General features: G+C 40.8%; 1 pseudogene across 1 annotated transcript; it reads left to right on the top strand.

The window, feature by feature from the left end:
* Nucleotides 1–1,037: 1,037 nt before the first annotated feature.
* Nucleotides 1,038–6,796, top strand: LOC308566047 (sodium/potassium-transporting ATPase subunit beta-3 pseudogene; annotated as a pseudogene). The gene is made up of 3 exons: nucleotides 1,038–1,870; nucleotides 5,331–5,463; nucleotides 6,579–6,796. The product of its transcript is annotated as a sodium/potassium-transporting ATPase subunit beta-3 pseudogene (transcript).
* Nucleotides 6,797–24,217: the final 17,421 nt, after the last annotated feature.

Raw genomic sequence — 24,217 nt, 5'->3', positions numbered from 1 at the left:
TTGCAATATCTACCTCTGATAAATAAGCCCATGGCATCCCTGAAGGTTCTCTGCTCAGATCCCAGTTCTAGAGAGGATCTACCTCACTTCTGAGCCGAGGCCACATGTTGCCTTGGAAACACCTAGCCAATTATGAGCACAGTGCTAAGTAGTACAAGGGCTTGCTATCTCTGGCCAGTGCAGGACTTCTCCATGGGCAATATTTGTGTCAGAGCTCCCTGTTGGACTGGCTGAGACTTTCTCAGAGATGCACCCCAATCTGACTGTGTCCCTACTCAACTCTCCTTTCCCCCTTTCTTTTCATAACTGTCAGACCTGCATCTGCGGACTTTCTCTGCCTATTCCGTCTCTCTCCCTTTTATCTTTCATAAGTGTTATCCCCAGTAAATCTCTTGCATTGCTCATTTCATATTGGCATCTGTTTCCCAGGGGACCCAATTGGTACACATATCTATTCTACAAATCATAAGAAAAACATAGGTAACCTAATTTTTTAAGTGGGCAAAGGACTCAAACACTTTACAAAGGAGGACAGCCAAATGACTAACAAGTATATAAAATGGTGCTCAGCATCATTAGGCTTCAGGGAAATATGTATAAAACCACAGTGAAATATTGCTACACCTTCATCAGAATGGCTAAAACTAAAAGGACCACGCCAACTGTTGGTGGGGTTGTGGAACAAATGTAATTCCCTTAAATTTTTTGTGGGAACATAAACTGGTACAACTTTGGAAAACTGGCAGTATCTACTAAACCTAAAATATAAATACCCTGTGATCCAGTGGTATATACTCCTTGACTTACAATGGGGTTATGTCCCAATAAACCCATTGTAAGTTGAAAAAATCGTAAGTTGAAAATGCATTTAATACATCTAACCCAGCAGTCAGCTTGAGGGCACTCCGCAGTGGGGAGGGGTCCTCAGCCATTCCACCTTCTGCTGCCAGTGCTGGGCTGTGCTGCTGGAGCCAAGGTGCGCCTCCGAGCTCCTTGCCACCTCCACCCCCGAGGCCGCTGGGGGCGCGCACGCAGTGATGAAGGAAGACGAGAAGTCCTTCATCCAGAGCCTGGCCATCCACAACCCAACCACCCGAGAGTTCCTGGGCGCACCTCCAAGAGCTGGGATGCGATCTTGCTCTTCTACATAGTCTTTGATGGGTTCCTGGCTGCACTCTTCACATTCACAGTGTGGGCTACTTCAGACTCTGAACTATGAGGTTCCAGAATAATGTGACCGGGTTTGTAGTGCAGGACTTATTATTTTCCCAAAACCAGTGTCGGCGTTGGAATATTCATTCAGTATGTCTGATCCAGAGTCCTATAAAGGGTCCATTGAAGACCTTAAGAAGCTTCTGAAGCCATATGCTGTAGAAGAACAGAGGAATATCGCAGCCTGTCCTGAGCAGAAGGGGCGAGTTTATGTTGCATGTCAGTTTCCTGTTGCCTTTCTTCAAGCAAGCACCGATGTGGATGACCCTGACTTTGGCCACTCCAGTGGACACCCTTCTAGTCTTATGAATATATACAGAATAATTGGGATAAAGCCTCAAGGAGAACCAAGGATAGAATGCTCTAATATTCCTAAGGGTGAAAACACAGCAACTCTATCAGCTTATCCTCCCAAAGGAAATACAGACTTAAAATATTTTCCGTGTAATGGGGAAAAACTGCATGTGATCTATCAACAGCCATTAGTTGCTATCCAGCTCAGCTTTGGTGCTAGTAAGACTCCCAAAGATGGGGCAGGCTAGTGCAAGATTGTTGGATTACCCGACCTGAAAAACCAGGATGACGTGACAAGTTCTTAGGGCAAGTTGCAGTCAAAATCACAATGCGTGCAGAGCAGGAGTTACCGTATGCCCGCAGAGTAAGTGTAGTGGTGTCTGTCTTCGTATTGTATCAGCTGGACCTCACATTCTAGAATTATGAGACCACCTGAGAGAGAAGTGGGGTAACATTGTGTCCTCTGATCATAGTGTTCAGTGTCCTCTGAGGTAACTGCCTGTTGCTTCTGCTGCTTTGGGAACCATTGTACAGTTCCAGGTGGGGACTTGTGCACACCTGATTCTGATCATAGGGGTCTTGTCCTATTTTTATGTGGTTTCATTGTCAAGTATCTAAAGCTTAATGTGCTGTGCTGTGTAAATATTTTATAGATTTAACACTGGTTAAATATCTATCTTATTTTTTTTTATTTTATTAATCTTCAGCCAAGGATATGTTTATTCATTTTGGAGAGAGAGAGAGAAACAACAATCTGTTGCCTCCTGCACAGGCCTGACTGGGGATCGAGCCTGCGACCTGGGTATGTGTCCTGACCAGGAATCGAACCTGCATCCTTTTGATGTGTGGGATGACCCTCCAACCAACTGAGCTACCCAGCCGAGCAACTGTCATATTTTGATGCCAGCAAAATTTTAGGGGTAGAATGGTACCTGACCAACATGGAGTGACTTTACAGCTGCAAAAAATGTGGTGTGTGGAGAAGTTCTGCAGGTGAACAGGGGGGAAAAAAAGGTGGATTTGAAAGGTTGTTGGGTTTTTTGTAAAGTTATTTTTTTACATGCTGAATTAGTCTGTAGATCTTTTTGATTAAGAACACAAACTGTTTATTGTAAAACATGTGAAAAAGAAAAAGTAGTGATGGGATTATTAGTGCTGGGACTAAATATCTTATAAAAAGTGTATTTTAGACCAAAGATGAAGCAGAATTTTTAGGTGCCGCTTTACAGCACAGCACAAATTAGGTGTATATTCATTCACCTGGAATGAATATACACCTAATTTTTTAATGAAATTAAATTCTTAATATTTAAATTGTATAATAGTTCATGAAATATCCTGTGGCCAAGTTGGACAGATGTTGTGGGTAACCTGGGCACCTGCCACTTGTGACTGGCACCTGAAGTGTGGGGCGCAGTCTTGTGGGACTGAACCCTTAATCTGTGGGTACTGATGCTCTCTCCAGGTGGATAATATAAGAACTGAGTTAAATTGCAAGACACCCAGCTAATGTCACAGAGAATTGTTTGGTGTGAAACCAACAAACAAACACATTTGGTATCAGAAGTGTTGTGAGTTTGGTAGTAGTGTGAGAGTAAAGGAGAAGCAGAGGAGGAGAACTGAGCTTTTCCTTACACACTTGGGCCTGGCTACATTAAAAGGCATAGTGAAGTTTTCAGATGTCTGTGCCTGTCCGTGACATCACTGGATGCAAGTGCTTGGAGTGCAGCCTGGTACTGCTGTGTTGTACCAGTGAGCTATCAGAGTTGTGAGTTAAAAGTTTTCTAATAAAACAACCTTCCCTACATAGTAGTTGGAAGATTCTGTGTCTATTAAAACCACAGAAAAGAATTTTGTGTCTATATGTAAAATGGAGTTGTGTGTAGGCTTATATTATTATAATAGACTTTTCAGCTACATGAATGTGAATGTCTGATGAGACATTGGAAAGTCATGAGGTTGGGGGACTGTCCTTTGCAGGGCATCTAACAGCCCTAACCACTCCTGCAGTAAATGCCAGTGGTGATCCCAAATCATTGTGACAACCAACAATTTGGTCATAGATTTCCAAAATATCCCCACTGGTTTGGAACAATGGTTCTTAAATTTTGGTGGTCGTAAGAATCAACTGGGAGAGCTTGTTTGGAATGCGCATTCCTTGGTTCCACAGCCAGAAATTGTGATTCTGTAGGCAGGGGAAAGCCCCAGAATCTGCATTTTTTTACTGACTACCCCAAGGGTTCTGTCCCTTCGAACTAACTTTGGCAAGCTTTGCTCTGGACTAGAGGAATGATAGATACTCCATTTACCATGTTCAGCTAAAGAATAAAGGTCACAGAAGGGGACCAATTTACCCCATAAGAACCTTTATATTTAGAGGTATACATTTGGTATTTTTATGTTTTAAGGCCATAGAAATTATGGCAGTGTTGGCAATAAATTTTACTGCTGTCACTTTATGACACCAACAAAAGTAAAAATTCCATTAGTAGCTGAAAATTGTAATAATACTGTTGAGTATATTCTTACTACTCTAATAATTATTTAACACAGAAATAGATTTTAAGTCTCAAATGGTAATAAGGGAAGGCCAGAAAAATGATGACTAGTGTTAGGCGAGGTTAGGGAATATACTTGGATGGAACAGGGGGAGCCGCAGGTTAGTGGCAGCCTGCCACAGAGTCCAAAATGAACAATAGGGCAGAAAGGAGGCGGCGTCCTACCCTTCCAGGTGGACATCAAAGCTGAGTGGAGCTCAATTTGGTGATTAATATGAAAACCTGACATTTTGCGTAGATGGCATTTATTTTTCACCACCAACTGAGAAGCAAGCATGTCTCTGGAGTCTTATCAGAAGCTCTTCTTGTGAGTAAAGAATGTAGTATATTCTCTAAGCCCAGGGCACCCCTTTCCCAGGTGCTGGTGTCTGGGAAGAACTAGAAAGACTGCTTCGTGGGCTAGGAGTCAGGCAAAGTCAGTGAGAGCATCTCGAATCATACTTAATGGAGGCTGTGAAAGTCCGTTGAATTATCCCTGTGCCATATACTAAGGGATCTGGTTTTGCAAACAGTACAAACCTGGACTTGAATTTTAGGTCAGCCACTTTTTAAACATGGGATATCAGGCAAGTCACTTAACTTCTCTATGCTTGTTTGCTCATCTGTAAAATGGGGATAACAACATAGTAACTATCTTGCCCGGCTGAACATGGCTCAGCAGTTGAGCATCCACCTAGGTTGCAGGAGATTGCAGTTTGATTCCCAGTCAGGGCACATGCCCGGGTTTCGGGCTGGATCCCCAGTGGGGGTCATGCAGGAGGCAGCAGATCAATGACTCTCTCATCGTTGATATTTCTCTCTCTCTCTTTCTCTCTCCCTCTCCCTCTCCCTTCCTCTCTGAAATCAATAGAGATATATTTAAAAAAAAATTTAGCAGCCCCCCCCCCCCGTTTATTACAAAAATTTTCAAACATGTAGCAATATTGAAAGAATTTTGCGGGGAACATTTATCTATCCACCAACTAGCTTCTACCATTAATATTTTACTATATTTGCCTTATTACCTGTCTAGACTTTTTTAAATCCCTCTGTCCATCCATTCATTTCTTATTTTTTAATGTATTTCAGAATAAACTGCAGACACTGGTACACATTTCCCTAAATACTTCAATATGCATAAGTAGTTATTTTTACACTTGAATAACCAGAACGCTCCTGTTTATCTGATTCACTGTGTATCTCCCTCAGAGAATTCTAGATGAACATTGCCAAATTGCTTCTCTTTGATACACACTTTATCTATGTCCCCTTCCCTGTGTTACACAGTTTATGCAGATATTTTATACCAGTGTAGGCCATAAGGTTATTTTACAAGAAATTAAGCCTGATTCAGACTACAGTCTAGACCCAATAGAGTACTGCAAGTCAGGACAAGTAGTTGCAATAGCTGGACTCAACCGTTAGGAGTAGATTTTATCTACACCCTCAATGGTACTCTCCTGTTTACAGGGGTACCTGGGAGATACTGCAGGTTTGATTCCAGACTACCCCCCAAAAGCAAATATTGTAATAAAGTGAGTCACAGTATTTTTGGTTTCTCAGTGTATATAAAAGTTATGTGTACCCTAGTCTGTAGTCTCTTAAGTGTGCAAAAGCATTATGTCTAATAAAAATGTACATACCTTAGTTAAAAAAATACTTTATTGCTAATAAATGCCCATCATCTGGGCCTTCAGTGAGTCATAATCTTTTTGCTGGTGGAGGGTCTTAGCTTCAATTTGTAAAAAAAACAAACCCCAGTATCTGTGAAGTGCAATAAAACTAGGTATGCCTGTTCTTACTACCTGAGTATCGTCTGAGACCTCTATAAGCCACTGGCATGAATTTAAGGGGTCGTAAGAGACAAAAATAAGGGGGAAGACAACACATAAAGAGCAAGGATTAGGCCCTATGAGTCGGCTGTGAAGAGTCCAGGAACCATTTCCACTTTCTTCGCGTACTGAAGCATTCTTTGAAAATGGCTGAGGTACCCGCAGAAGGAAGTGATACTTAAGCAGGGTGGGGGTCATTTGGTTAAGTAGAGAGAAAAAGAAAAACTGAGTGTGAGAAGAACCAGGACAATTGCAGCAGAGGGTGTGCAGCAGGCAGTGCTAGCTGACTCCTTTTGCTGTGTCAACTGTCGCTTGATAAATAGTTTCTCAGTTGTTTCTGTCTCCCAGCTTCCCTTGAAGAGGGAAGAAGATAGGTGCCCACCTGTTCCTATAGCAGAGACTTTCAGACGGTGAGCTTGCATCTCCCTTTGCCTTCCCGGAGGCTAAAAAGATGCCCCGTGATGCATATTCCGCTCAGTTTTCGAAGGCAGTGTCCTAGAGGTTATGTCTGAGAAATAAGATGGAAGGAAGCTGTGTGATTGCATGGAGCAGCCTGGAACTCAGATTCTGAACGAACTGCATTTGGATCTCTTTGTTACAGCATTGTATTAACTAATATGAGGATATACTAGGAAATAGAGAGAAATAAGGCTGAAATCTGGTAATGGGTGGGTTAGAGTAATAGTTTCGTTTTATCCCATAGGCAATGGAGAAATCATGCAGGCCCTTAGGGAGTCTGTGAGGGAGGCAAGTGTTTCAGGAAAATCAGGAAAAAAGCCTCCATTAGGAGATTATTGCAGTGAAACAGATGTGAACCTGAAACAGACCAAGATATTGAACATGGAAATGAAGAGGAAGGGAAACGAGATATTACAGGGAGAAGTCAAAGGTCCTGGTGAGCAGCTGGGTATAGAGAATTAAGGAGAACCAGGAGTCAAAGAAGAGTCCCAGATTTTTAATTTGGAAAACTGCTGATACAGCAGGAATTGCTGTCGGGGAAAATGGAAATATATAGATTAACTTTAAAAATTCATAAGTAGTTTAGAGTGTGGCAGCAGGTCCAGATCCTGCCGTCATGGGTTTCGCCTGTTCTCCTTCCCATCCAGCACCGGTCCATGGACCACCATCCTTAAAGCACACTTCAGGGGAAAGGGACAGTCCCTAACGTAAGAACTATAGCTATGAGCAAACCTGCCCTACTCACCTATTTTCATTTAAGGAACTGAAACATTACATTTGTGAACCAAGAAGGGTGAAATCTTAGTACATGAAAACTCTAAAAAGGAATCACCAAACGTTCATTTTTAAAATGCCTCTTTTAAATCTCTGTGTTTGTTTATACTGCATAAGTTTATACTGCATAGTATTATATCTGTTAGCTTTGCATGTGTCGCACTGCTTGGAAGCATGACACAGTGTGCCAACTTGGTTTCTGTAACGGTAATAGCTGATGTTTCACAAACACGAGATCCAATCATTACCAGCACAGATTTAGAATTAGCATTTTTCAGAACTGGTAATAAAGTCGTCATCACCTTAAGGTCGTGTGATGGTTCTGATATGTCTCAACAGAGGACAATCAGTTTTAAGGTTGGAAGGAACTATATAGATCATTCTATAGTTAGAATAGTTCTCTCCTTCATTTTATATATGAAGAAATAGAGGCGCAGAAAACTTTAGTACGTGGCCCACATTTGTGCAGCTAGTTAGTTGCTGAGCTGGAACTTGAAACTAGATCTCCAGACTTTTGGTTCTCTTTCCCCTCTATACCACACTGCATTTCCAAATATGACTTCAGACATAAAGCAATATAAAAATATCTGTTAGCTAACCGACAGCCATAATCTTAGTAATAAAAATGCTAACGTCTGGAGTGCTTAGCATTCACAGGCTCTGGCTCTTTTAAGCTCTTTTCTCCAAAATCCTCAATTCAACATCTCTGTGGAAGAAGTAAAGCTCAGTTTTTCAACTTTTTTTTTTTAAATTAAAGGCATTTATTCTATCTTATTCATCATTTATTCCCTATAGTAGTTAGTGCTCTGCTGAGTATTGTAGATGCTTAGTAAGTATCTAATGCAATAGAAATTGTTATACGTTGAATCACTCCAGTATTGATATGAGTGACAATATATTACCATTGGGCATTAGATGCTACTACTACTAAAAAGAAAAGGAGAGAGAGGCGCAAGGTTTAATACACCCCTGCCCCCATCCAAAGAGGAAGGTAACTATTCCTGCACAGACATAATAGGATTATGTTAAGACAGATACCAAAACCATGAATTTAATAGCATAAAAGCAAGCTAAGCCAACCAGTTAACAAGTTCTTTAATAATATTCAATATCCTTAATTTTTTGCTAAAGTTTTTATTGTAAAATCACAACATCAAAAATATACATATAAAGGAAGAGTGGAGGAAAGAAGAAAAAAGACCTATAATTCTGCTTCACTAACACACCTATCACCTGTGTGCATGTGTGAGCGTGTGTGCTCCCTTCCAGAGCTTTTTCATACGTAGGCTTTGATTTATTTCTTCTGCTATTACTTGATCATGGTAAAAAATTAAAGCAGACAAAATGAGAGTCAATTAAAATGACATTAGCCCAACCCTGTATAAAAATATCCAAGAGTATTGGTTTGGAGTCTATGCTCTCATCACTTTTATTGAATACGGGAGATAGCTACAAGCGTGAATACTATACATACATAAAATTTGGTAGCCTGTTTTCCTTTTCGCTTGGTATTTATACTATTCACGTTTTCCTGCATTGTTACATGGTTTTCATACTAAGCTCTTTAAGGAGGGAAGTTAACTAGAGACTGGGTGTCCTAGGAAACTGGGAATAGTTCCAAGGTTTGTAGGTCTTAATGAGGTTCAGAAACAGGTTCTGTGTAACCATGGTGTGAGAAAAGGTGGAAAAATAGGGAATTATGAGCAGAAGGTTGTGCTTTCTAAATTGCTGCATAAGAAAGAAAGGGCTTGTTTTATTTAACAACTGAGATTGAGGACAAACATAACTTTTATCTAATAATCCAATCTAAATATTCCATCCAATATTTATAGCAATCAAAAACTCTAATGAAGTTCAAAATATATTAAACCTAATTTTGGATATTCCAGATGGAGCTTTTTCATCTTCATAGTAAACATATGCACATTTATTTTTATTTAATGCTTATTAAAAGTGATAGATCAATATTATAAACTATAAAATTATACTTTCATATTACTGGATTATATTTTCAATACTATTTTTGCCTTAGACTTTTGATATGATCTTAGTCACATCACTTCTCTAAGTGGTTATAAATGAAAATTAAACATAAGAAATGTTAAATTAGTAATTAAGTACTTGCCACATGCCGAGTACTGTGTTAGGCACTAGCAATACAAAGGAGAAATTATGTCGCAGCTTCAAGGACCTTACAGTCTAGTGAGGACACAGGTCTGCCATTCTAATATAAGGTAGTTAGTGCTGAAATAGGAAGGATAGGACGTAAGGATCACAGGATCTTCTCTCCTGCTTTGCTGAGCCCAGAAGACCTCCCCTTCTGTCCAACACTGTATCACACTTTGTCACCTAGGCTTCAAAAAGGACTGCTTGTGCCCAAAGTCTCACTTATCTGTCATAAATACAGTTCCTTTATCTTTGAGCTCAAACATCATCAGACTGGTGACAGCAATAGATGGCCTGCTCGTCTCTGTTACTGTCCTTGCTTTCACATCTGTCTCTTGAACCCCCTTGCACCTGAACTCTTTCATACTTCTGCAGTCACAAATTTTACATGTTGGAGGAAGTGGACAGTGAAAGTGGCATCTAATTCCATTTTTAGCATTTGAGCTCCAGTGAGAACACTCTGATTACTCATGAGAGAAAGCTTACCTTCTCAACAGTGTGGAAGATGGATTGGGGAAAGTGCAAGACTAGAGGCAGTGACTAGTAGAGAAAATAATTGTAATAATGGAGAGGAGAGAAGGTAAGTGCTTGAATGAAGGCAGTGGCTTGGAGGAATTGATATTTGGGAGACACAGGTAAACAGAACTGCTAAGTTTCTGCTTTGAACAACTATATTAATTGGGAAGCCATTCAGCAATCTAGGAACTCCAGGGGAGGGGAATTTATCTCTTTGTAGTATAGCAAATCCGAATATTAAAAGGCCCCTGGCTAACATTCTTCCTCTCCTACCCCCTTTTTAATGGAATGTTGATTTTGTTTAGGCAGTCTATCCTGATACAAATGCTACGTGTATCTTTAGGTCAATCAGGTAATCCCATTCTTGAGCCAGAGAGTGGTTTAGGAATGGGCAAATGATATAATTCTGACCAATGTAACAGGAAGGGAAATTTGCTGGGGAGATTCTGGAATAAACTTTTTTCTTCATTCATAAAAGGAGACACCCAGGAATTCACTGGACTTTGCTGTGTTTGCATGTGACAAGAGAACTATAGAAGCCATTTTAAGACCATAGGTTAAAATAAAACAAACATGCTGAAGATATTAGTGCAACAATATTTAGAAGGAATTTGAGGGTTTTTTGTTTTAATTTAATCATCACCCAAGGATATATTTATTGATTTTAGAGAAACATTGAACATCAGTCCATATGCACCTTGACTGGGGATTGAACCCACAACCTTTTGGCGTACAGGACAATATACTCCAACCAACTGAGCCACACTGGCCAGGGCTAGAAGGAATCTGAGTTTTTGATGTCATGGTTAGCTGCTGAGCTAGAACCATCTCACCTCAGACTCCTTGTTATGTGAGATTATAAATATTCCCTTATAGTTTAAGCCAGTTTAGTTGAGGTTTCTGTTGTTTGCAGCCCCTAAAAGAGAGAATTCTATCTAGGCTTGTAATCACTTGGAAATAAGATCTGTGGGGCTGTATCCTCAATGGTCCAACCAATGGCCCAAAGCAGTTCACCAGTGAGAAATTGAACTGACTTTTTTGAGATCTGAGCTTCTGGAAAATGATCTCTAGTAAAATATGTTTTTCTTTAATTTTTTTTAATCCTTACCTGAGGGTATTTTTTCCATTGCTTTTGAGAGAGAGTGAAGGGGGGGAGAGAGAGAGAGAGAGAGACATCAATGTGATTGATTGTCTCCCACATGAGCCCTGACTGAGCCTGCAACTGAGGTATGTGCCCTTGGCTGGAATCGAACTCGAGACCCTTCAGTCCACGGGCTGATGCTCTAACCAATGAGAAAAACTGTCTAGGGCAAAATATGTATTTCTTTAAAGTGGGTATTTAATTCAATTGATATTAAGTTAAGACATAGTATTTCAATTTTCACTTCCTGTATTATACTTACGGTTACTCTATGTATACTGTTGCTCAAGACCACTGCCAGATTCAGAAATAGAACACAGTGCTTAGGCCAAAATGGAAGTTTACAACTTTGACAAACCCTTTGACAAGAGTACAGGAAATAAAAGTCAACCAAACAGGAAGTAGGCAGAGTAGAACAGAACAGCCAGAAATATTTGGGCCTGGTGCAAGAATTAATCTATTTCTAGAACACGTAAGTATCAAGCAAAATATTTAGAGCTGAAATATTTCATTTGTAAACATTTTAAGGGGACCAGGAAAAAGGGGAAAAAACAAAAGGAAGTAAAAGGAAGAGAAAAATAATCTCTCTCAAGGAAGTAATTATTGCATAAACCAAAGAATGTCTTTTGCACACATAATATCAGTTTGAAAACCTTTCTGCAAATCCCTTGACCATCTTCCCATGAAGAGGTGACTTCTGTGGCCCCTCTCTTTGAATCTGGGTCAAACTTTAGTGGTTGGTTGACCAGTAAGTTATGGCAGAAGTGACATTATGTGACTTTCCAGGCTAGGTCATAAAGGGTGGCAAAGATTCCACCTGGTTTGCTGGATCGTGCATTAGAGCCATGGGCCACTGTGTAAGAAACATTACCACCCTGAGACTGCCATGCTGTGAGGAAGCACAAGCTAAGCCATGTAGATAGACCACAGGGAGAGCCCCCTGACCTGGAGAAAAACTGATGCCCAGCCATCCCAACCTCTCCTAATGCCCACTCTTCCAGCTCCAGCCACTGACAGCAACTGCATGAGGATTGGTAAGACAGAACCACCCAGAGGAGCTCTGCCTGAATTCCTGACCTATTGAAATCACAAGAGATAATAAACTGATTGTTGTTGTTTGAAACCAGTGAGCTGAAGGTGGTTTGTTGTGCAGCAACAGACAACCAGAACAATAGATGAGGTGATTTAAATGCTATGGTTCTTTAATGAGTATGGAAAGAGCCCAAAGGCCCATTAGAAGTCATTACAGCTAATTACTATGACAAGTGTAATTATTATGACAAACAAGGTGAAGTGGTGGTTTCCAGTCAGAGAACCTATTACCAATAATAAAAGCAAATAATTAGTAAGGCCAAGTAAGATTTTTTTTAAAGTGCTATTAAATTGATTGGGGTGACATTGATGAATATTTTCACATAGGTTTCAGGTGTAGATTTCTATGTATATTGCACTGTGTGCCCACCACCCAAAGTCAGATCACCTTCCATCACCGTATATTAGGCCTCCTACACCCTTAAGATTTTATAAAAGTCTTGATTCTGAAAGGACTTCACTTTAGTTAATATGAAATATTTAATGATTGTGCCATATCTCTCAAGGGGAATTTGTATAAGTTATTTTTATTTTACTACTTTTTCTTCCTATTTCAGAGATTCATATTGCCAACAAACTATGACAGATATCAGGGCTGATCCCTGGCATGTCACAATTCAAAAAGCTATAACCTGGGAGGTTTAGGATCCCTCTGCAGTGGGTGACTATTTCCTGACCTCAGAACATTCAGTGATGTAACATTTCTGTTAGGGAAAGTGCAGGACATTTTTAGTTGATGTAGGACATGCAGCCAGTGGGGTCATATCTGTGGGCTAAATATCATGATGGGAAAGGGATGCCAGAGAAGTCTAAGCCTCTACGGCTCACACTTCTGGTATTCTTTTTGTTCTTGTTGTAAAATATTGAAAGAAAATGAATAAAAATTAAGATCAGTGAAACCGAATGTAGATACGTAACATGGAAAATGTACAGTTGACCCTTGAACAACACAGATTTGAACCGCACAGGTCCACTTATATGTGGATTTTTTTCAATAAAAACTGTACATGTATGTTTTTCTTCCTTCTGGTTTTCTTAACATTCTCTCCCCTCTAGCTTATTTTATTGTAAGGATACAGTATATAACACATACAACATACAAAATGCGTGTTACTCGACTGTTTATGTTATCAGTGAGGCTTCCAGTCAACAGTAAGCTATTTAGTAGTTAAGTTTTGGGGGAGTCAAAAGTTATACATGGATTTTCCACTGCATCCCTAAAATCTGTGTTGCTCAAGGGTCAACTGTATATGAAAATGTCCAGAGTAGACAATTTCATAGAGAGAAAAGAGATTAATAGTTGCCTAGGGCTGGAGGATGTGGGGCTGGGGGAGCATGGCATGATGGCGAATGTGTAAAATGGGTGTGAAATTTCTTTATGGGATACTGAAAATGTTCTAAAATTGATCATGGTGATAATGTTAAGATTCTTAATACACTAAAAAACCATTGAATTATACATTTTAAGTGGGAAAACTATGGTGTGTGAATTATATTTCAATAAAGCTGTTATTTTAAAATAGTAACATGGGGAAAAAGTTTAAGTAAAATGAAAGATAAAATTCAAGCCTCTTTATCATAATTTAAATGTTTTCAATGATGCTTAGAAATTCCCATGGCTAAATGAAAAGGTCACACTGAGATTCCTCCAGGGCAGAGTTTAACAAACTTTTTCTGTAAAAGGCCAGATAGAACACATTTTAGGCTATGTAGGCCAAGTGGCAAAATTGTAGATATTACGTAGGTACTCATATAACAAGAAAGAACAAATTTCTGCCCATTTTTAAACGATGAAATTTAAAATATAATAATAATGGAATATAATTTCTTTGTAATACAAGTCTACTAATGAGAAGAATGCAATTCCTTTTTTGGGAGATAACATTGCGCTTAATTGTTTCAAAGTTAATGTTCTGTATCCTCAAATTAATTTCAAATATTCTTATGGGGGGAAAAAAGTTCTTAGTTCATGGGCCCTATGAAAACAGGCAGTAGGCTGGGTGTTTATGGGCCATAGTTTGCCAACCCCGCCAACTAAATTCCTAAATGCTAGTTCCTTAGTGTCCTAGGGCTTCCGTAACTAAGTACCACAAACTGGGTAGCTGAAAGCAACAGAAATTTATTATCTCTCAGTTCTAGAGGCCAGAAATCTGAAGTCTGCAGGGCCGTGCTCCTTCCAGAGGCTCTGAGGGAAGATATATATATATATATATATATTTTTTTTTTTTGCCTTTTCTAGCTTCTGGTAGCCCTGGGAGTTCCTTGGCTGAGCCAGCGTAACCCATCTCTGCCTCTGTCTTCACACGGCTGTCTTCCTTCGGTATATGTCCGTGTTTCTTCTTCTCTTCTTATAAGAACACCAGTCATACCCTAATTCGTTATGACCTCATCTTAATGAACTACATTTGCAATGAGACTATTTCCAAATAAGATCACATTCATTAGTACCTGGGGGGTTAGGACTTGAACATATCCTATCGAACGTAATTCAAACTGCAGCAGCAGGGAACTTGGGCAGAGAGCCCTGGAGGATGACCCTTGGGCCAAAGGTATCCCCCTTACTATGTAATCTCGGGACAGTGACGCTATGGACGGCTTCCAGATTGAGCTCAGTCCTCATTCTAGGGAGCAGTTGCAAACCTGGAGTAAATAGAGAGCATCACACTTCATGGTTCCCATGGCTCCAAACCCTTGGACACTCATTTTGTTGTTGTTTTAAGGCCCATAGATATTAGTTAGGTGCTTTCATTTAAAAATGTCACTTACCCTTAGAAAAAGAGCTAGATACTAGCCCTTCTAAACTAGAATGAATGTTTCTTTGCTATTTTGTACTTACTGGAAGCTTCATAATACATCTGAGACTGTAGAAAATGGGCCAATTTTTGCCTCTGTAGTTTGTTTCCACCTTAAAACTTTTTAGAAAGCTGTTACTGTGGTGCCTGCAAGAGTCAATGGTGGCTTGTACCCAGGTTGTAGCAGTGACGGTGGAGATTGGTGAATGGATGAATGATTTGTTCACTGACAGGCTCTACAATATTTGAAAAGTCATGTACATATATAAGGGTGAAGGGGGTGTCAAGAATAACTTTCAGACCCTGGCCGTGGTGGCCCAGTTGGCTGAGCATCACCCATGCACCAAAAGGTTGCCCGTTTGATTCAGCTCAGGGCATGTGCCCAGGTTGTGTGTTTGATCTCTGGTTGGGGTGCATGTGGAAGGCAACCAATCGGTGCTTCTCTCTCACATCAATGTTTCTCCTTTCCTCTCTCTTTAAAATGAATGAAAACATATTTTTTTAGAAAAAGTAACTTTCCGGTTTCTGGCATGAGCAGCTGGATGGAGAGTGGTAATAGTGGAATGAAATGGGGCAAAGTAGAAGAGGTTTAGGGTGGATAATATTCTACCTGAGCAACTTGAGAAACTATAAGACAGCCTTCTACATGGGCCTGAAACTGAAGATATATATCTGAGAGTGGTTGTTGGGATTTAAGGAGACCAATGAACAATGCCCCCTACCTTCTGAGTTTAGAAACAACTGAGAAATAGATCTTAGGACTGAAAATATCTTTTTTATTGGTCAAACTGGATTGTAGAATTCAGCTTTGATCTGCAGACAAAACTGGACTTTTTAGGATCTTCCCCCTGAATTTAACCTTTTGACCCCCAACTGCAAACCTCCCTATTGCAGAAACTGAACCTGGTCCAGTGAGATTGTGTCATGTAGGAGAGAGAACTGGGAGCCTGCTACAGGGGGCATGGATCCAGAAAGAGAGATGAGAGAGAGAGAGGCGCACCAGGACTACTCCTAAGTCACTCCCATCGGGAGGACTGAGTACCAGTGATGTGCTCGGAGAGGTATTGAAGGGAATATGGCAAAGGAATTATTCGCAGAGGCGTGGGCAAGGTTAAGGGTACTAACAGAGGATGTGCAAACATCCAGGAACTATATACAAGGAAGTTCTCATAGGGATAAGGGGAGGGAGCTCTTACCAGAACTCAGTAGGAGCTGTAGCCCAGGCAGAGGCACTGCCCAACAGGAATGTGGCAGAGGGAAGGAGCCAATGCGAAAACTGTGGCCCTCACTTCCCAGAGGTGGGGGGAGACAGTAGGTGTTCTTCCCACTTTCTGAACTCCCTCCCATGGACCAAACCCACAGGAAACCAGAGGACTATAATGACCCAAGAATGCAGTCTGTAGCAGTCAGCCTGCCCAGGCACAGAGCAGGGCAGAAGAGGGTGGGGAACAGGCAATCAGAAAATTACCAGCACACGGTTAGTAAGGGCCGGAGAGAGGGAAAGAGGTCACTCTTCTTCCTGTCCTGGCAGTGAACTTCCCTGAGGTGATGCTTAGAAGCCTGCTGTTCCCCTCCCACCTTTATGCGGCCAACGACTTCCACACCCCAGCCTCTACCATCCCCTGCTCCGTTGAGTCCCTTTGCTCCAAGAAGGCTCTGAAATGTGAGCAGAACAGTTCTTTAAATTATCAATGCCCATTGTACCCTAGGGTGACTCATCACTATCCTCTTTCCTGTCTCATATTTGCTCACCTGTGTTATTCAACTGGTTTACAGGAAGATATGCAATGGATCAAATGACAATACAAACATACGACAATATATTTGACAATGATGCAATGCTGATAAAACTGAAATGTCCCAAATAACGTTGTTACAATATTTCATTGGTTTTAAGATGTGAATTCCCGCCCCCCACATTTTAACCCCTCTAAATTTGGGAGTAATATTACAATCTCATCAGCCAGGCAGCTATTAGAATGGAGGTATCATTGCCTGCATGTGCATCAAAACTGGCTGAATGGGTGCCTGCAGCTTGGAAGACAACCCAGCAGACAGAGTGGAACACTGTGATAAAATGCTCCATCACCAGTGCTCTTGATGACACGGAGGGTGATACCATCTAGTGCCACACAGGCCACTCTGAATTTAGAGGTGGTTCAGCCATAGAGACAGAAGGTAGATTCCTGATTGCAAGGGCTGGGAGAGTGAGAAAAGTAGAATGGGGAAGGACTGCTAATGGATACAGGTTTTTTTGGGTGGGGGTGGTGATGAGTGTTCTGGGATAGGTGGTGGTGATGGTTGCACAATTTTGTGAATATACTAAAAGCCATTGAACTGTATATTTTAAAAGAATGAATTTTATGGTATGAATGATATCTGTTTTTTAAAAGTGATTCAGAACAGTGAGGCAAGTTGGGTATACGGGAACTTATTGTACTATTTTTTACAAGTTACAGTGAGTCCAAAATTATTTCAAAATAAAAAGCTTCAAAAAAAATCTTTTGGAATACCATCCAAAATGGAGGATTTATATTTAAAAATCTGTATTCAGAGTGTGTCGTAGACTTGTGTGAGCTGTCTCTTAGGGGGAAAAAGTAAACTGATATTCAATAAAAGCTCTTTCCCAATTTTAAAAACAAACATGATTCAGAATATTTGGATTCTCAATATAAAAAAACTTCTAAGAATACTTTAAGTTATTTTGCCCATGTTTTCCTTTTTATGTATGCACAAGAACAACATATGATAAAATATTATGTCTAAATCTAAAAGAGTTTGTTAATTAAATATAAGATAAACATTTGAAGAGACAAGCATTGTATCAAAGTTTAGTTGGCAGTTTCTTCTTCCTTCTTGGTATATGTTAGATGTTGTGAAATATAGCATTACACTGCCAAGGAGGAATAAAACTCCCAAACCAAATGTCCTTGTACTTGTAAGGTGAAGACCACAAACATTAAAGTCCACAGTTATCGCCTACATAAACTCTCATCCTGTTCAGCTCAGCCCAGTGCCTGGGAAGAGTGGGGACCTCAGCAGGTGCAGTGACGGTCTCTTGTATATTCTACTTTTAAGAGTCCAAAGGGTTAAAATGTTCATACTACCCAAAGCAGTCTATAGATTCAACGCAATTCCTATCAAGATACCAATGGCATATTTCACAGAACTAGAACAAATATTCCAAAAATTTATATGGAACCACAAAAGACCCTGTAGAGCCACAGCAATATGGAGAAAGAAGAACAAAATTGGAGGAATCACACTACCTGATATCAAACTATATTACAAGGCCATAGTAATCAAAACAACATGGTACTGGGATAAAAATAGGCATATAGAGAGGCCAGACATAAACCCACGCTTCTATGGTCAATCAGTAGTTGACAAAGGAGGCAAGAATATACAATGGGGTAAAAATAGTCTATTTTATAAATGGTGTTGGGGAAAATTGGAGAGATACATGCAAAAAAAATGAAACTAGACCACCAACTTACACTATATACAAGAATACACTCAAAATGGATTAAAGACAAATGTTAGACTCAAAACCATAAAAATCCTAGAAGAAAACATAGGCAGTAAAATCTCAGACATTTCTTGTAGCAATATATTTTTCTGATATATCTCCTTGGGCAAAGGAAAGAAATTGGATCATATCAAACTAAAAAGTTTTTGCCCAGCAAAGGAAATCATCAACAATATGAAAAACACCTTACTAAATGGGAGAACATATTTGCTGGAGATACATCTAATAAGATGTTAATATCCAAAATTTATAAAGAACTTATAAAACTTAAAGCAAGAAAACAAACAATCCAATAAAAAAATGGGCAATGGACCTCAATAGACACCTCTCTGAAGAGGGCATACAGATGGCCAATAGACATATGAAAAAATGCTCAACATCACTAATCAGCAGAAAAATGCTAAATAAAACCACAATGAGATATCACCTCACATCTGTTAGAATGGCTACCATCAATAAATCAACAAACAACAAGTGTTGGTGAGGTGTGGAGAAAAGGGGAACCCTTGTGCATTGTTGGTGGGAATGCAGATCGGGGCAGCCACTGTGGAATACAATATGGAGCTTCCTCAAAAAATTAAAAATGGAACAGCCATATGACCCAGCGATTCCACTTCTGGGAATATATCCAAAGAAACCTAAAACACTAATCCGAAAGAATGTATGTATCCTTATGTTCATTGCAGTGTTGTTTACAATAGCTAAGATTTGGAAGATACTCAAGTGCCTATAGGTAGATGAGTGGACAAAAAAGCTGTGGTACATTTACAGAATGGAATACTACTTGGCCATAAAAAAGAAGAAATGCTTACCTTTTATAACAGCATGGTTGGACCTAGAGAGTAGTATGCTAAGTGAAATAAGCCAGTCAGAGAAAGACAAGTACCATATGATTTCACTTAAATGTGGAATCTAATAAACAAAACAAACAAACAAAATAGAACGGACTCATAGATACAGAGAACAGGCTGACAGCTGTCAGAGGGGAGGGAGGTTGGGTGGCTATGTGAAAAGGTGAAGGGATTAAGCAAAAAAAACAACAAACTTCAAAGACACAGACAATAGCATGGTGATTACCAGAGGGAAAGGAGGGTGGGGGGAGGTAAAAGAAGGTATAGGCGGGATAAATGGTGATGGAAGGAGACAGGAGACTTGACTTGGGATGGTGAACACACAACACAATGTACAGATGATGTATTATAGAACTGTACACCTGAAACCTATATAATTTTATTAACCAACGTGACCTCAATAAATTCAATAAAAAAAAAATAAAACCCTTAGTAATTCTACGAGAGAAAGAGTAAAGTCATTTCAAAAAGTATTTTCTTAGTAAGAGCCCTCAATTTCCTTCCACTTCTTCACTTTCCCATTAACGTACTTCCATCACCAGCCACAGAAAAAAGACTCCAACGGGTTAATAGGTCATTGAAGATTATCCAGCTCCAGCTCCACGCCCAAGAAACCTAGAAAACTAGAGCAAATCTGCTGGCCCCTCGGGCATTTAGACCAGTTGTATCAGTCCTGATTGTAGGTTGTGAGCTGTAGAAACCAACTTAGCCTGATTTAAGCTGAGAAGGAATTTATTGATGGTTCTTTGGGCAGTTGGAGGAATTGCAGGGAAGTTTGGAAAACCTGGCTTTGAGTAGTATGACCTATAAAGTGGTCCAGTGAAGACAATGTTACTGGCAGATCAGCCGTGGACCCATTGTCATGGGGAATTTTCTGCTGGGCCTGTGTCGGTGCATCTGTGACTCCTGATTCAAAGTCCAGGGTGGGTGTGTCTCACAGACAGAGACTTGGTCACGTGGCTGCACCCTAGTCCTAGGCTTCAAGGGAAGCTGGGGAAGTAAGTGTCACTTTCTGCTTTTATAAAAGGAGGGGGAAGAGGTTCAGACGATGGCCAGCCAAAAGTCATGATGAATGTCTACTTCAAAGTAAAGTTCTTAGAACCCCAGAACACACACAGTTTTGGGACCAGCTGAAGACCCTGGCAGAGGTCTATCAGTACCTGAGGCCTCTGGTACTGGAAGAAGGGAAGACTGAGAAAACATGAAAGGAAATCTTGTTGATATTAGCCTTGTCTATATGTCAGTTTTCTATAGTTTTTGACCTGTGAACTTTACAGTGTTGGGAAAAGATTTTCATCAAGCCCAGCAGGGCGTGGCTCAGCGGTTGAGCATCAACCTAGGATCCAGGTGATAGGGGTTTGATTCCCGATCAGGGCACATGCCCGGGTTGCGGGCTCGATCTCCAATGACTCTCTCATTGATGTTTCTATCTCTCTCTCTCCCTCTCCTTTCCTCTCTCTGAAATCAATAAAGATATATTAAAAAAAAAAAAAAAAAGACTTTCATCAAGAGGTTAATTATAGCTTAAGTTTATCATATTATATCTGGAAATTGAAACCTTCCTAGCCTCTTGCAAAATTTAGAAACTTTTAATGCTTCTCCCAGATTTACTGGAGGCTCCTTTCTTCCCTGTTCTTATATTAAAAACCCCTTGAATTCTACTTCCTCTGTATCCTTGTCAACCCAAGGATACACCCACATTTCCTCTGGTGAGCAGTCATTCCGACAGTGTGCTGTCTCTCTGAAGAAAAAAGAAAAGAAAAAGAAAAAGTCCTGATTTAAAGAATTTGCCAATTTTCTTTGTGTAAATACTCCCACCATGGAAAATTGCAAGCCACCAAAATTGTGGCTGAAAATCCCTGAATATTTAACTATCAGCTTTTCTAAGCCTCTCCCCCACACCAAGAGCCATTGCCTCTTGCCTGGAATTTCTTAGGCCTATAGTACTTGCCTCTTAAAGTAGTTTTCTCACTTGTTTGATCTGAAGAATCACTCATAGCGGATTCCTCAACTAACATTGCTATTGAGTATATGTTCCATGAGGGCAGAGGTCTTTGTTCACTGCTGTACTCCCAGTGCCTCCAATAGTACCTGGTACATAGAAGGTTCTCAGTACATATTTGCTTGTGTTGGTGGTTCTGAGGCTCTTTCCTGGGGCTGGTGAGTATAATCACTTCTGCCATGTGCTAGTCCACAGAACACTGTCTTTCTCTTGGGTAGTAAAGCTGTGGTAATGGCAGCAGAGACTTTCCTTAGATATTGTCTATCTTCCTGGGTGGGTGATCCTTCATGGATGCTCTTGTCCTACTGGGCCAATATCTAGCCCAGACCTGGACTCTACCACTCTCCTGCCTAGTTCACCTGCAGCTTATTTCATCTTTCTGTGCTCTTCTTGAAAGTCTGCCTCCAAAAGTGTCCTGGATATGTTCCCTCAGGGCACACCCCATGCCTACGTTCTCTCCTATCATGATTGAGCCACCTTGAAAATCACTGGTAATGCTAGAAGCATTCTTCGCTCATCTTCCCAGACCTCCCTCCTCAAATCTGGCCACAGTTGCATGACTGCCTGGCATAACTGTCACAGTCTTTAAAGGGTGATTCCCCAGTGAAGTTTGTTGACTCCTTATCTGACCTTTTAAGAGGGCACTTCTCAAAAGCTTCCTGGAACTGTCCTCCCTGTTAGGGGTGTAGGGGTGTAGATTATTTCAGCCTGTTCTCTGAAATCTCATCTTCCTCTGTTGAGTTCTCTGGATCCCAGTCACCTTTTCTGGGATAGTAATAACCAAAACAAACAAAAAGGGTTTCTAAGACCTTCCTTGAGAGCAGTTGGGTCCAAGCATATATCCTTTTGCCTTTCATATTGGGCTAACCTGGCCTCTATAATCAAAACCTGACTCTTAAGGAAATCCTCCTCTCTGCATGGCAGTGGCGGTAGGACCAGTGCTGGCCAATCAGGATGGACACTGGCTGCAAACACCCAAGATATGTCTCAGGCTGAACCCCAGGCTTCCCCTGCTCCCTAGCGCCCTCCAGTATCAGTCTGACTCCTTTACACATCTCTCTCTCTCCAACTATAAGATCAATGTTTTGTTAAAGAAAAAATGTATTCATGGCTCTTGTGAAAGCATGGCAAGGCAGACTTTATTCATGACCATTGTGGTAGGAGTAGGGACCACTGCAATGGGGTTTTGCAGTAGAGGAGAGATTGGGCTCAACTCTGAATACAACAGGAAAAAGTGGGAATTTATAACCGAGGAGTGTGTGTGTGTGGGGGGGTCAGTGGATGGAAAATTATTGAAACGTCAAGGGTAAGGGGGGATTCTAGCTAAACCTTCCTAACAGGGTTCTTGCTGAAGTCAGGCCAGGATGATCAGACATCACCTGGGGGATGGTGGCGGATGGGGAACCTGATCAGTTATCAAGGGCGATTGGATATTGACGGTGGGAGATTCTGGCTAAAATGACTTAGCAGGATTCTTGCTAAAACTAAAAAAATACAGAGCTGAACAGAAGCCCAAAAGTCAGGGCCTAGTTGAGAATTCAGAAGAGTCTGACTAGAGTTGGGTCAAGGAAAAAAAATCTTTGTTAGTTTCTAAACCAATCCAGCTCCTCTTTGATTCTCAGAGATAGTACATTTCTGGCACAGGCCTTTTACTTTTTCTTTCTAACTTTTGGCTTACTAACATTTTTATTAATGCCCCAAAAGATGGCCTGCCACCTATAATATGAGGGTCAATTTTCCTCGATTTGTTCATTGATGAGAAACCACCACCCTCTGTGACTGAACTTCCAAATATGAGTCTCTGACCAAAGCCATGGCCAGGACTTTCACCCATGTGGTGGGGTTTGAGGGTGGTTCTAGGAGTCTGTAGATAAGTTGTAAGAAACCAAGAGGTTAATTCCACTGGAGTTCAATCCTTGGCTCTAAAACTGGATTCAGTTCAACATAACATGAAGAGGAAGAGAGTTTGAGGCAGTTGATTGAATGCACCGAAAGCTAGAACCACACAACAAATACATTCTAATCCAGTGGTTCTGAAGTGATCCTCAGACCAGCAGCATCAGCATCACCTGGGAGCTTGTTAGAAATGCAAATTTATAGGTCTTCACCCAGACCCACTAAATCTGGGGGTGGGAGCCCAGGAAACTATTATAACAAGCTCACGAGGCGATTCTTATGAATGTTAGAGTTTGAGAACCACAGCTCTCACACAGGTGGAGCTCAGCTCCCTTTATAGGAAGTTTCATGGAAACTTAGCTTCCTTTGGGTTGTTCCTGCCTAAGAAATAGGGTAGGAGCAGCAAGAAATTTTCCCAACCACTAATGCCTCAAGAATTTGTTCGTTGAAGCTCTACATGTTTTAAGTGATGGACTCAGATAATCCCCATGTTGGGCACACCTGCTTAGATCTGTAAGTTGCAAAAGCCTGTACAGCCTGTGTACACTGAGGTTGCAAATGCCTGGGTTTGCCTAGGCCCTGTGACACCCATCTCATTAAACTGCTGTGTTTTAAAGTAGTCAAGGGCCTACAAGTCCTGTGTTCACTAAAGTACTGACACCTCCTATCCCAGCCATACCTGAAACATCCTTCTCTTGGGCTATATTTTAAATCTCCAAAGCCCTATCTTTGTGTCTGTTTCTTAAACTTTCCTGGTTTGTGGGCCATGTATGGAGTTTGGGGTGGGGAGGAAACAAGTCAACCCACCTCTTCCAAATTCAGAACCAACTGAGGAGTAGGGTCAGGCCACTACTAGAGGCCAATCTATCAACTTCATTGCTGATAAAGTTGAATTGGAAAATGCAGCTGGAAATCTGCAGCCATTATTGGGCTTCCTCCTACCTTCCCCCTGAATTGAACCTCTCCACCCGAGCTGCCAGGCCTCCTGGTCTGCTAGGGACATTGCCAGACTAGAGCTAGTGCAGACTTTCTCCAATCTTCCCAATCAGCTCATTTATTTGGACTTTGGAGAAGAGTGGTAAGTTGTGGCAAGACGGCTAGGAGAGGGACCCCAGTACTGTTTC

The sequence above is a fragment of the Miniopterus schreibersii genome (genome assembly GCF_964146895.1).
Source record: "Miniopterus schreibersii genome assembly, chromosome: 13".
In the NCBI taxonomy this organism is placed as follows: domain Eukaryota; kingdom Metazoa; phylum Chordata; class Mammalia; order Chiroptera; family Miniopteridae; genus Miniopterus; species Miniopterus schreibersii.
Note: the sequence above shows the minus strand (reverse complement) of the source record. Positions and strands in the feature narration are given on the sequence as shown.